The sequence below is a fragment of the Ascaphus truei genome, chromosome 9 (genome assembly GCF_040206685.1).
Source record: "Ascaphus truei isolate aAscTru1 chromosome 9, aAscTru1.hap1, whole genome shotgun sequence".
NCBI classification, from domain to species: domain Eukaryota; kingdom Metazoa; phylum Chordata; class Amphibia; order Anura; family Ascaphidae; genus Ascaphus; species Ascaphus truei.
The window spans coordinates 20,453,951-20,468,496 of record NC_134491.1 but is presented as its reverse complement, the minus strand read 5'-3'; positions in this window follow the sequence as shown (position 1 = coordinate 20,468,496).

The following is a 14,546-nucleotide window of genomic DNA, read 5'->3' as shown; positions in this document are numbered from 1 at the left end:
GTATGTAGTAGTAGTATGTCTTTATTTATATAGCGCCATAAATATACACAGCGCTTCACATGTTGTAATCATATAAATAACAAATAATATAAATAACAGGTCATGGGAATAAGTGCTTCAGACATAAGAGTAACATTAAGGAAGAGGAGTCCCTGCTCCGAGGCACAAAGCGATGTGCTGCTGTACCCTCCGGCGGAGACGGGATACGTGATCAGGGAGGAGGGGGAGCTGTTCTTTGGCTTCTCCCTGCTGTTTTATCATCGGTAGGATTGGGGCTCCCCAGCCTGCGTGTTTATTCAGCCTCCTGAACTCTTCCAGAAAGGGAAAGGGCTGAGGACTTTTCACTGGATTCCTCGTCAATGATCTCACTGTTATTTTTATTTTATTTTTTAACAATGATATCTCTTCCTGATGCACTAATTACCCACATCGTAAACCAAAAGAAAAATGATTTCTGGCGATGATTTTCTGCCTGGCTGCTACAAGATTTGGCAACGAGGGGGAGGCGTATGTGTCGGTGAACACACCCGGAACAATGCAGCTGCATTCAACGTTGGTTTAGCCCATGGGGTGGCCAACTCCAGTCCTCAAGGGCCCCCAACAGGTCAGGTTTTCAGGATCTCCTTGCTTCAGCACAGGTGGCTCAATCAGCACCTGCTTCAGCACAGGTGGCTCAATCAGTGGTTCAGTCTCAATTGAGCCACTGATTGAGCCACCTGTGCTGAAGCAGGGATACCCTGAATACCTGACCTGTTGGTGGCCTTTGAAGACTGGAGTTGGCCACCCCTGGTTTAGCGTCAAATGAACTGTTTGCTTACAACACAATTCCCCCACATCCTTTGATCCCTCAGGAAATTCTATGCAGCGATTGTCAGAATGTCACCTCTTATTTCTAGTTCGACATAAACATCATATGAGCTGTTAAGTGCGTCACTTGGTTGGGACTAAAACAGCATTGTTTTAGTTTTATTTAGACACAAAAAAAGTTATGGCGAGTTACAAAAGTGACAAAACCCCTCCCCCGTGCAGTGTACAGCCAATCAAAATACCACGTGTGAGCACATTCACGTCTCAGACAGGTCTGCAACCCTGCGTTACCCCATTATCTCCTAGCATACAGCGCTTCCACTGCAGCAAGGGATTCTGGGTAATGACATGCAAATGAGCACACACAGTTTTATTCAGAAAGTGTCGCCTGCGTGGGGTGCACGAGAGCCGGGAGTTTTAAGACAGCCCGGTGAAGACATTTCACATCACATCACACAAACACTTGTAATTTCTCTTTGTTTTTCAGTGAACATAAGAAATGAGGAATTCTGCCGGACCAACACCAGCTTTCTCTCCCCCCCCCCCCCCCACCCTGCCAGAGACTGCCCAGTTCCATTCAGCGCTCCAGAGCTTAAGCCGCATCCAGACGCATGTGGCGACAGATCCCAGCCTCCCGTCTTTTCTCTCTCGCCCTCTCCGTTTCCACAGGAAAGGAAGAAAAGCAAAAACACGTTCTCAAAAACCTGCCCGAGATCCGCACGACCAAACGACACCGCAATGTCACTTCCCCGGCAGCTGCCAGCGTCACGGCAAATAGCAACGGTAAATACAGCTGCCCCCATTTCTCTGGGTGACTCGAGGACCAGGGACAAGATGAGAGAAGCTTCGGCAGAGCATGCAGACGCGTGGGACACAGCGGCGAGGAGGAGGGGGGGAGGGGGACGGGTGCTATTTTGCTTCTGGCATTGTTTGTGAATTTGCAGAGTGTACACACCGTTCATATCCATGCGTGTGCGTTACATGTATGTATGTCTGTCTTTATTTATATAGCACCATTAATGTACATAGCGCGTCACAGCAGTAATACACGGGACAATCATATAAATAACAAATAATATAAATAACACAATGGGAAGAAGTGCTCCAGACATAGAAGTAACCTTTAGGAAGAGGAGTCCCTGCCCCGAAGAGCTTACAATCTAATTGGTAGGTAGGAAGAACGTACAGAGAGTAGGAAGCAGTGTTGCCACCTTTGGCCACGTATCTCCTGGCTACGGGTTTACCTAGTAAACCTCCGGGTGGCCGCGGCATCTCCCGGTATCCTCGGCGTCCTCCCGGCATCTCCCCCTGCAACTACAGTCCAATATGGCTGCGCTGCGTTGCCATGCCAACGGGAGCATCACGTGACACCCGTTGCAACGAGGCGCTGCGTGACGTCACTACGTCATGCGGTGCCCCGTTTCCGTGACAACGTGACGCATAAGCGCCCCATTGTCATGGCAATGCAACGCCATTTGACGCCACGCAGCCATATTGACGGGAGTTGCTGGGGGCATCATGTCTCCGCGTTGCCGTGACAATGGGACGTCGCGTGAAGCCGCGGAACCATAAGGCACCTTAACACCACCTGGCCATTTGATGTCGGGGAGCAATGTTGACGGCACCTTGCTGGGAGAGATGCCGCCGCTGGAGAAGGTAAGAGAAGAAAATATAGAAATAAAAGAAATAAATGTAATTTAATTGCATAAAGTCTCCGGGTTAGTCTTCAATAGAAGGTGGCAACCCCGCAGGTGCCCCGTCGCCAAAGGGCTCCAGGCTGCTTCTTTGTCTTATACTTTTTCTTTCTCCCACATGAAATTAGGGACCAAATACTAACACGCCTTCTTCTCTTGGCATGTTAATGGGTTTTCAGGGTATTAGACTCCTTTATGTACAGTGCTATGTACATTAATGGCGCTATATAAATAATGACATACAATACAATGCAGTACATTTTGGAGGAGAAAATCTCTGATCTGTACCGAACCCGGGAGCTTTGCACCGATCCTGCGGCAGGATCCAGGATGTCACAAAAATGTGTTTTCTTTTAATATCGGGTAATAAGGAATGTTGCTTTTCACAAATGTCAGTACTTCATTTATTCTGGAGTAGCACTGGCAGTGTATGTAGCGCAGTACATAGCAGGTACTCCCCGCTGAGCTGAAGAGTCAGCATTATAATGGAATGTATCAAATCCTGCGCCTCCTTCCGAACTGTGTCAAACGTAGGAAACATACAGTAATTAACCATATATATATATATATACATATAAACTTTAGAAAATATTCAAACTCTAATATTAGAGTTCTATCATCACCGATATTATAACTCAGCCCCTTCTGCTTTCCAAATGCATCATAGTGGGTGTAGAAAAAAACAGCCAGCCTCACTGTAATAAAATAATAGAAATTCTCATACGTGTCCATTATAAACTACTGGCTGATGTGTCAAATTTACAGTACACTTATATGTATGTCTTTATTTATATAGCGCCATTCATGTACATAGCGCGTCACAGCAGTAATACACGTGACAATCATATAAATAACAAATCATGGGAATAAGGGCTTCAGACATAAAAGTAACATTTAGGAGGAGTCCCTTCTCCGAAGAGCTTACAATCTCTAATACATACCACTTAGATTGTAAGCTCTTCGGGACAGGGACTCCTTTTCTCATTCTTGCTTTTATGTCTGAAGTGCTTATTCCCATTAAGTGTTATATTATTATGTCATGTGTATTCCTGCTGGGAAGCGCTATGTACATGGATGGTGCTATTTAAATAAAGAAATACATACATACAACACCTGTATTTTCCACTAAGTTAATTGAGTAATGAGTTACTTTATTATTGCAACGTCACTGTAAAAATACCAATATTTTGAATATTGTGCTTGTTTTTCTATATCTCGTATCATAGGTCGAGATAACGCAGAAATTCAGCTAATTAAACTTATTTTTTTTTAGGCTCAGAAACGCCAAAAGAAGGGATTCTGTCCTCCAGACAGCTTTAGTTTGCAGCTACCGGCTTGTACAATTAGTGACACCCATAGCTGGCAAAAGAGAAGATTTCCATCAGGATGGTGAAAGAAAAGGCAGAATTATTAACACGCCGAAATCGTTCTGCAACCTTAAAAGTATCTTCCCAGCCAGGCCGTACCCGTCATATTTAAACAAGGGTAGTAAGAGGCGCTTCCTGACCGCAGTTCCCATTCATGTCATCCACATATAAACCAGATCTGTCCTTTATGGGAACATAGGGGAGGGGACAGGTGACTTATATATGACATTTTGCAGGTTGCTTCCCAAGTCACTCTGTCATGCACAAGCATTTCCCTGTTTGAATTTTGTCGTGTTTATTTAAAAACCGGTTTGTGGATGGAAAGTGGATCAGCAGAGTTCCTGTTTCTGCACTTAATCTCTGCTTTTTAGTGGCATTAATCATCACTTTCTGACATTAACTTGAAAACGAGAGGTAACTCTCAATGTATTCTTCCTGGTAACACATTTTATAAATAAAATTAACAGGGGTTGCAAGAGTTCGCCGCATCAGCCCGGAGGTGAAGTCTCCGCAGCTCCTCCTAGTGGAGGCCAAGTGTAACCGCAGAGCTGTCAGGCTCGGGCAGCAGGACGGTGTCCAGTGGATGGAGCGCCCTGTCCTTTGATGATCATTTGATGATCATTGAATCACACTGGCTGAAGAAGCAATCGTTGTGAAGTGGGCGAAGGAGGGTTCCAATCCCAGCGTCGGTTCCTTGTGACCTTGGGCTTCATCTCCCCGTGCCTCAAGCAGCGTCATTTGATTGTTAGCTCTGCGGACCAGGGGCTCATGCCTGCCGACCATTGTGAAGAAACACTTTTAATCACCAAGTGCTGATTTTCCCATCTTGATCGGTAAAATCCGATGTCCAGAGCTGAGCACATGCTGTGACCTACACTACAGTATGTAATCACATACATGATTAGTATTATTTAAAAGAGCAGATGGCAGGGATTTGTATTTCTAACCAGAACCATAAGAGCAATCGGTCAACTCTAGTCCTAGAGGGATACCGACAGGCTGGGTATCAGGGCTATCCCTGCTTCAGCACAGGTGGCTCAGTCATTTTATGCTGAAGCAGGGATATCCTTAAAACCTGACCTGTTGGTAGCCCTTGAGGACTGGAGTTGGCCACTCCTGTTTTATACTGTCAGTTGCCCAGGGGCAGAATGGGAGAGATGTGCTGGTGCTGAGCAATGAAATAACATTTTAATAAGAGACTGCCCTACTCACTGCAAATGAGTGGGACTCGTTTCCGATAAGTGATACTCACTTCAATGAACAGTTCTCTATATCCAGATGCAACAGAATAACAAAGATCATAAAAAAATAATAATCTGTAATGTCTGATCCCAGGCAGTATATCGGGTTCCTGAGTCCGTAGGAGGGCTGCACGCGTAGTAACGCCCCAAACTGCACCTTAGCATGGGGGGTATAGCTACCAATTACAGGAGGAGCTTAAAAAGTCGCAACCCAGAATGCTTTGCATCCACAGTGGCAAGGCATTGTGGGGCGTGACTTTGGAAGCTCCCGCAGTGAGTGACAGCTATACCCCCCATGCTGCCTGCACACACTGAGGGGCAGTTTGGGGCCTTATTAAGCATGTTCCCCCATGAGCTCAGGACACTATATATAGCCTAGGATCGGGCACACGGGTTTGTGAGCGATAGTCTGATCAGCAGGAAATAAGATTTATTCATTAGGGGTTCGCGGGGCTCATATTTTCGAGCAGGGGGAGCACAATGTAAGGCTGAGCTCACTCTGCCTACTACCCGACATTGCACGCGCGCCCATGTGTGAACATCCCCAGCAGACTGATTGAACCGACAGCAGACGGGACAGGGGAAGACGTCATCCTCTTTTTAGAAAAAAAGATGGAGCTTTCATTCATTGGCTGGCGAAGTACGCGTGACGCGGCTGCCGCAGGAAATCACAAATTCGGTTGTCTCCCTGAGTTGCAGCAGTGTCAACGCTGTACTTCGCCGCTGGAAGTAGTTTCAAGTCTGAAAACTCCCATTGCCAAACATGAAAGAGTGACGAACGTGCGCGCGCTTATGGTCATGTAGCTAGCAGAGTGAGCGGGGCCTGAGAAAGGTTGGGAGCCACTGCTCTATGGCAAACTATCATGCTGATGCATTGAGATCTCACAACTTGCAAGAAAGCTACATATCCCCAGGACTGGCACAGCAAATAAAACTGCACTACGGGAAAACACAACACAACACAACAACAAATGTGCGCTTTAAAACACAGCAGCAGAGAGAGCGATGTAAAACTCAGTGATTAGTACGGGTGCTGCGCGCGTCACTCACAGATATTGTAATTTATAATAAGTTCCACTAATAATATTCAAGTCACCCTGTGCCCCTGCGCTGTTACAGAAAGATAACGCAGTGAGAGGGGCGAATGCACAACAGCAATGGGACAGAAATGAGATTGACTGATGTTATCTGAACTGCGTATTAACCTCATCAGAGACGTGTGAAATATCCACCTAGAAATGCAGAACAGCTGATGTGCGACTGGGAACCGCTTAGTGTGTCTTCTGTCTGTTTGTTTTTATTAAATGGCCCCCGCCGCAAAATAAAAACTGCCAGTGTTTCTGTGTATTGATCCTGTGGTGGCGGCCGCTCAGTGTAATGTAACACAAATGTAATTCCCCATAACGAGACACAACATTGGAACTTATAGGAGCCAGCCACCCTAACTAAACCTTTTACAGGATTGGAAGCCGGGTTCTCACCAGAGCTGATCCGCACTATTCTCCGCTCCGGGGATCTCCCAGCTCCCGAAATACGTACTGGGGAAGAAACCCGTATCACTTCCTGGTTTGTGAAGGGGATTTAAACGGCCGTCCAATAGGAAGCCGCAGCTGATGATGTCGCAGCTTCCTATTGGCCCGAGGATGGGCACCCACTTGTCCCCTGAGGGTGATTTAAACCCGGTAACTTCACGGGTAAATATCTCGTAGGCTGGAGAGCCCCCGGAGCTAGAAATAGGGGTGTTGGGCTCAGGGAAACCCGGCTTCCCATCCTTTAAAAAATTGGAGCTAATAAAAACCAAGTGGGAGAAACTGAGTGACGGCATGTTGGTATACCCCGAGCCACGTAATATACCCCGAGCCACGTAATATACCCCGAGTCACGTAATATACCCCGAGCCATGTAATATACCCCGAGCCATGTAATATACCCCGAGTCACGTAATATACCCCGAGCCACGTAATATACCCCGAGCCACGTAATATACCCGAGCCACGTAATATACCCCGAGCCACGTAATATACCCCGAGCCACGTAATATACCCCGAGCCACGTAATATACCCCGAGCCACGTAATATACCCCGAGCCACGTAATATACCCCGAGCCACGTAATATACCCCGAGCCACGTAATATACCCCGAGCCACGTAATATACCCCGAGCCACGTAATATACCCCAGCCACGTAATATACCCCGAGCCACATAATATACCCCAGCCACGTAATATACCCCGAGCCACATAATATACCCGAGCCACATAATATACCCCGAGCCACGTAATATACCCCGAGCCACGTAATATACCCCGAGTCAGGTATGTTTGTGACTGGTTGTAGTATTATTTTGATGTCCTGTCTGTGAAACAGTCGGGTTGGACAGGACATGGCGACGAGGAGTAAAGAAAGTAGACACAGTCTCCTGGTTCATCAGAGACCCCCCCCTAGGAGTGAAAGGGTTAACAGGGGATGTAGTGAGGCACATGTGCAGAGTGTAATTTAGTGATTGTCAGATGTGAAAAGAGATCAAGGGAGTGAAAATGCTGCAAATGACAAACTGGAAGCCGGGGAGAATGTGATCTTTCTACTCTGTGTTTGCTTTTCCTGAGGACAATATGGGCTCTGTGTGTCAGGAACTCGCCTATCCCCCACTCTGTCCCCCACTCTGCGGAGTGTGCGAGGGGTCCCGTGGCCGGCTAACCCCACTCACAGGTTTTCACGCCAGCTTATTATCTGTGTAAGAAGAGAAAGGGGAAAAAGGGGACTGAGGTCAGGACAGGTGAAGGGGTGAGGGAGAGAGACACAGAGAGAGACAGGGAGAGAGAGAGACAGGGAGAGAGAGACAGAGAGAGAGAGAGAGAGAGACAGAGAGACAGAGAGACAGAGAGACAGAGAGACAGAGAGACAGAGAGACAGAGAGGAGAGAGAGAGAGAGAGAGAGAGAGAGATAAGGTAGAGAGAAAGACAGAGGGAAAGGTAGAGCGATAGAGAGGGGAGAAGGAGAGTGACAGAGAGGAGAGAGAGACAGAGAGAGTTACATGGAGCTGAGAGTGAGAGGAGGTGAGAGAGAGAGGAGGCGAGAGAGGGGTAGGCGAGAGACAGAGGGGGGAAGGCGAGAGACAGAGGGGATAGAGATACAGAGGAGAGAGGGAGAAATAGAGAGGGAGAGAGAAAGACAGAGGCAAAGGAAGAGAGATAGAGAGGAGAGACGAGGAGAGACAGAGGGGAGAGAGGGAGAGAGATAGAGAGGAGAGAGAGACGAGGAGAGACAGAGGGAAAGAGATAGAGAGGAGAGAGGGAGAAGTAGAGAGGAGAGGCAAAGGGAGAGCGGGAGAGAGGGAGAGAGAGACATAGAGGAGAGTGATAGAGTGAGAGAGAGAGACATAGGGAGAGAGATAGAAGAGAGGGATAAGGAAAAAGAGAGACAGAGGAGAGAGACAGAGGGAGGGAGATAGAGAGGGGAGAGAGAGAGAAAGGGAGAGATACAGAGAGGAGAGAGACAGAGAGGAGAGGCAAAGGGAGAGCGGGAGAGGGGGAGAGAGAGACAGAGGAGAGAGATAGAGTGAGAGAGAGAGACATAGGGAGAGAGATAGAAGAGAGGGATAAGGAAAAAGAGAGACAGAGAGGGAAAGGAGAGAGACAGAGGGAGGGAGATAGAGAGAAGAGAGACAGAGGAAAGAAACAGAGGGAGAGAGACAGAGAGAGGAGAGAGAAAGAAAGGGAGAGAGACAGAGAGGAGCGAGACAGAAGGGAGAGAGACAGAGAGGAGCGAAAGAGAGGGAGAGAGACCGAGAGGAGCGAGACAGAAGGGAGAGAGACAGAGAGGAGCGAGACAGAAGGGAGAGAGACAGAGAGGAGCGAGACAGAAGGGAGAGAGACAGAGAGGGGAGAAAGAGAGGGAGAGAGACCGAGAGGGGAGAGAGACCGAGATAGAGAGAGGGAAGAGAGGAGAGAGGCGAGAAGGAGAGGGGCGAGAGAGAGGCACAGGGAGAGAGACAGAGGAAAGAGACAGAGACGAGAGACCTAGAGGGAGAGAGACAGCGAGGCGAGAGACAGAGGAGAGACATAGAGGGAGAGAGACAGAGGGGAGAGACAGAGGGGAGAGAGACAGAGAGGGGGGGGACAGTCAGGGAGGCAAAGGAGCGAGGGAGAGAGACAGAGGAGCAAGGGAGAGAGAGAGGCAGAAGTGCGAGGGATAGAGGAATGAGAGACAGACAAAAGGAGCGAGGTAGAGGGACAATCACGTGGGAGAGAAAAGTGAGGGAGAGCACACATGTGAAAAGAGAACGCGTGTCATTAAAATATACTGGGCCAGCCTAAATAAAACAAGTCTCAAGTACAAGCTCACTCTCAAGTCCGCGACCTGGAGTATTTAACTTGCACCTTTCCGGGGAGACACGCAGTATTCCCAAAAAGTATTCCCAAAGCTGCCGCCATATAAACCATCGCTTATTGAAAATAAAAGGGGGAAAGTTTGTAAACTACAGCCAGTGTGATGGGGAAAGTGGTCCCTGAGACCTGACCGGGCCGGGGGGGGGGGGGCAGAAAGAAGAAAGAGTGACACCGAGAATGAGAGACAGCGCCCGCACTGCTCCCCTCATCTTTATAGCAGTGAGTTATCACCTCGCTGAATCTGGCCTCCAGCAATCTCCTAAATCATTTAAGGGATGACAAGTCATGGGGGGGGGGGAGAGACGCTCCTCTAATTCTTCTGTATGAGGTCCATTAAACAGCCATAAGCCACGACAAGATCTTCAATTACATTAGAGAGATTACTCTGTTACAGTTCATAATCCTGCGTAATATACCATCCTGAAAACCCTGTCAATCATAAATCGCGGCCTGTAATGGGGGCAGCGGCGACCTTCGGCCACGCGGGATGTCCCCAATGTCACGGGGACGTGTGCGCAGGTTACTTCACGTACTCGCTCACCTGGGAGGCAGACCCGTGTGCAGGTGTTGCAGAGAGTGGGAGGGGGGGGTGTACATGTCCTGCGTGGACGTAGTTCCGTGTCCATGCACGCGGAGACCTCGAAAGTGTTCTTCGCATCGGCGATTTGACACAACAATATGTAGGCCTATTCATTGAAATATACTAAATACGTGTCGCGTCGCTGCGCGTGTGAGTGCGGAAGAGCTGCTCCAGTAAAGGAATGCTATGGTTATTTTTTTTGTGGGACACATTTAAAATGGCTGCCCTCACTTTTTACCATTCAGCATTGTCCCCCTCCGGATAGCTGGACAGTTTACCACGGGTACTGTTCTACAAAATACTGTCCGTTATCCCAGAATTCATACCATTTACGTGACACTGCCCCCCCCCCTCGCCCATGTGGTATTTTAGCTATAATACGCCACCATGTTCCCGTAGTTCTGTGCAATTGGGGCGCAAGACAATGAGAATAACACACAGATAAACATCACTTTACACCCGATAGCGCAATAGTGCAGAGGTTCATGTTTTAAGGGGCTTGCAGTCGTAGAGGTGGAAAGGGCAAAGAGGACACGGGGGAGGAGGACACGGGGGAAGAGGACACAGGAAGGGGGACACGGGGAGGAGGACACGGGGAGGAGGACACGGGGAGGACATGGGGGAGGAGGACACGGGGAGGACGACACGGGAAGGAGGACACGGGAAGGGGGACACGGGAATGAGGACACTGGAAGGAGGAGGACACGGGAAGGAGGACACGGGAAGGAGGAGGACACAGGGAGGAGGACACAGGAAGGAGGACACGGGAAGGACACGGGGGAGGAGGACACAGGAAGGGGAACACGGGAAGGAGGACACAGGAAGGGGGACACGGAAGGAGGAGGACACGGGGGAGGACACAGGAAGGGGGACATGGGAAGGAGGAGGACATGGGGGAGGAGGACACGGGGAGGAGGACACAGGATGGGGGACATGGGAAGGAGGAGGACACGGGGGAGGACACAGGGAGGAGGACACAGGAAGGGGGACACGGGGGAGGACACGGGAAGGAGGACACAGGGTGGAGGACATGGGAAGGAGGACACAAGGAGAACACGGGGGAAGTAGGACACACCGAGGACACGGGGAAGGAGGACACGGGAAGTAGGACACGGGAAGGAGGACACGGGGAAGGACACAGGGAAGGAGGACACTGTGTGGAGGACACTGGAAAGGAGGATACAGAGGAAGGAGGATGCAGGAAGGAGGACACGGGAAGGACACAGGGAAGGAGGACACTGTGTGGAGGACACTGGAAAGGAGGATACAGAGGAAGGAGGATGCAGGAAGGAGGACACGGGAAGGAGGATGCAGGAAGTAGGACACGGGGAGGACACAATTGGGTGAGTGGAAGGAGGGGCCTGGTGAAGATGTGAGATGCTCAGTTTGTAGATGGTGATCCCTTAAAGGTTTCAGAACCTGCAGCAAACGTGTCCTGCTCCAGCAACCGAACGGCAGAAAACGTGTCCTGCTCCAGCAACCGAACGGCAGAAAACGTGTCCTGCTCCAGCAACCGAACAGCAGAAAACGTGTCCTGCTCCAGCAACCGAACAGCAGAAAACGTGTCCTGCTCCAGCAACCGAACAGCAGAAAACGTGTCCTGCACGAGGGTTTGCTAACGTTACACATTGAAAACGTGTCCTGCACGAGGGTTTGGTAACGTGGCACACATAAACGTGTCCTGCACTAGGTTTGGTAACGTGACACACACATAAACGTGTCCTGCACGAGGTTTGGTAATGGGACGCACAGACTAACAATCATTGTTTCACTTTACAAATCTCCACTTTCACTGCAGAACCCAATTCTATGTCCGGGTGCGAGTCCTGGGGAAGTGTGGGCGCTCCGTAGGTTGCGAGACCTTTACACGGGGCCCACGTTTGCTAGACTTCCTCGTGGAATGAATGATGGTGAGCAGAGATTCCCGGGACAAGCCTCCCACGTTAGGGAAGCTCTGTGCACTGTAACTTCTTCCCCGATTACCCCCTGCAGTGTATCACACCCGGAGACACGAAATAAAAGATACAAAGACTGCCTCTGTCCGGCATGGATACAGATAGCACCCAGGCTCAGGGGTATTTAGGAATATCAGGCACATTAATGGGGTAACTGTGATTTGCCCCCGGTTTAGTAACATGTACACAGCATTTGTTTATTTCCAATGTATTTTATTAGTCCAGCTACACTGACACGCACGTTATTCCTGGCACAGCGGTCCTGTACCGCGCGTACGTCCAGCAATGCCCTTTTGTCTATATGTGCATCTTATTCCATACGTCCCTGTGTCCTAAACTCCTTTATTCCAACTGCGCGAATGTATTATCCCCTTTATTATACCCATTATACCCTAACCCCTGTTATTCATGTACCGTATAATCATTATACCCTACCCTTTATTATTCATGCTTTGGCAACACTGAAATGTCCTTTCGTCATGCCAATAAAGCTGATTTAATTTGCCTTTCTCTCTCTGCTCGGGTCCTGCAGCACATTGCACCTCCCTCTTCCATTGACTCCCTACTTCTCTCCCGCCACCTTCCCGACCCACCCTCCCGTCCCACCCTCCCGCACTCATACTTCTTCTTCCCTATATCATTCGCCTCCTGCTTTCCCTCCAAACTTCACATTCCTCCTCCACTCTCTCTCTCTCTCTCCTTTCTCCCAGTCCCTTTCTTGTCCTCTTTTTGTCTGGCTTTCTCGTTCCTCCTTTTTCTCTCTCTCTCCCTTTTTTTAATCTTTCTTTTAACCCCCCCCCCCCCCCCGCGGCTTTTCCCAACTGCCAGCGGATGACAGTTCCTTTCATGTTGGGCCTGAGCGGAGGCTTTGAATGTTGGTTGATTCCTTTAAGATAATAGCTGGTTCTCTGTCAGATGCAGACTGATCAGTTAAAACCTTAATCACGGGCTGTCTGCTTGCATGGCACTTATTTTTAAGAGATTAATCCCGTAAGTTGTGCACCAGCATACATTCAGAGAGGAGAAAAGGGCCTGATTTTCCCCTTTCCCTATTGTTTCCTCTGCTCCTGCCTTTGTTAATTTCACTTTCCTTTTCTGCTTGACCTACTCTAGGACTATTTTACCATCTTACTTGCCCTACTCCCACTAACCAGCATGAGAAACAGAGACTCATATACAGCTCAACCCCCTTATAACGCGGTGCTTGGGGTCCAAAGAATCACATTGCGCTATAAGCGGATCGCGTTAGAAATAATGTACATTTGTATGCATTGTACAATCAAGTATTTAAAATACCAATAATCGTGTTGTAAAGTATTCATAAATACGAAAATTGAGAGCCACGCTTGAAACGCGTTATAAGCGGATTCGCGTTGTAACGGATCGCGTTATAACGGGGTTGAGCTGTATATATATATATATATATATATATGTATATATATATATATATAAAAGAAAAAGAAAATAAGTAGTGCCACTGGTGAACTGGTGTATGGGGTATATATACAAATATATGTGCAATGGATAAGTGTAAGAAGTGATAAATAATAATTATTACATTTGCATAAGATCCTGTATATTATAAAATAAATCTATTAGTATCATGCACAAATGATGAATACTAAACAAACTAGAAAAATATATTCTAACATACATAAAAGAATATAAATGCATATAATGAATTTGTAAAAATAGTGCAAAAGTCCAACCCTAAATGAGTCCTGATAAGTTCAACAGAACAATAGGAATTCCAGGGGTCCACGGCTGCTCTCAATTGGAAGAACAAGTTCCAAAGGTGATTCTATAGAAACGGAAAAAGAACAGAGAGCGCACGCCCTATAGCGTACAATTGTACATTTAATAAAAATAGGGATAGGGAGAGGGATTAAAAACACTCTAAGACATGCAAATGAGCATACAGGAATATTTCCATTTGATATATATATATATATATATATATATATATATATATATATATATATATATATATATATGTATATGTATATATATATATATGTATCTCGAAAGCTCGCAAGAATAAAAGCATTTTGTTAGCCACAGAACAGTATCGTCTATTCTTTTTTGATTATTAAAGCTCGGCTAACACGGTACTGATACCTCTGCATCTATATATATATATATATGGATAGATAGATATTTTGTGGGGGATCTGAATTAAATTCCAGCGCCATTTATTTAGCCAAGAAACTCCATAAACTGAGTATGCAATAATTAGGAATATTCACATTTCTTTGTTTAAACATTTTTCTTTGCTGAAGTTTCTGACGCCTCTCTCCCCACTGCCCGCCTCGCGGTCGCGTGTGTTAATTGGCCACAAAGAGAACTGTTTAACACACACACTGCAATCCCGTGACAATGTCGCCGTGATTGCGACGGTCACCGATTACGGGAAATGTACCAGTCCGCGTTCAGGAGCGCAGAAAAAGCGATCTTCCCTAGTAAACGAGCTAAACAAAATGGAGTCCCTCTTGTTGTGTCGGATTTCATGACA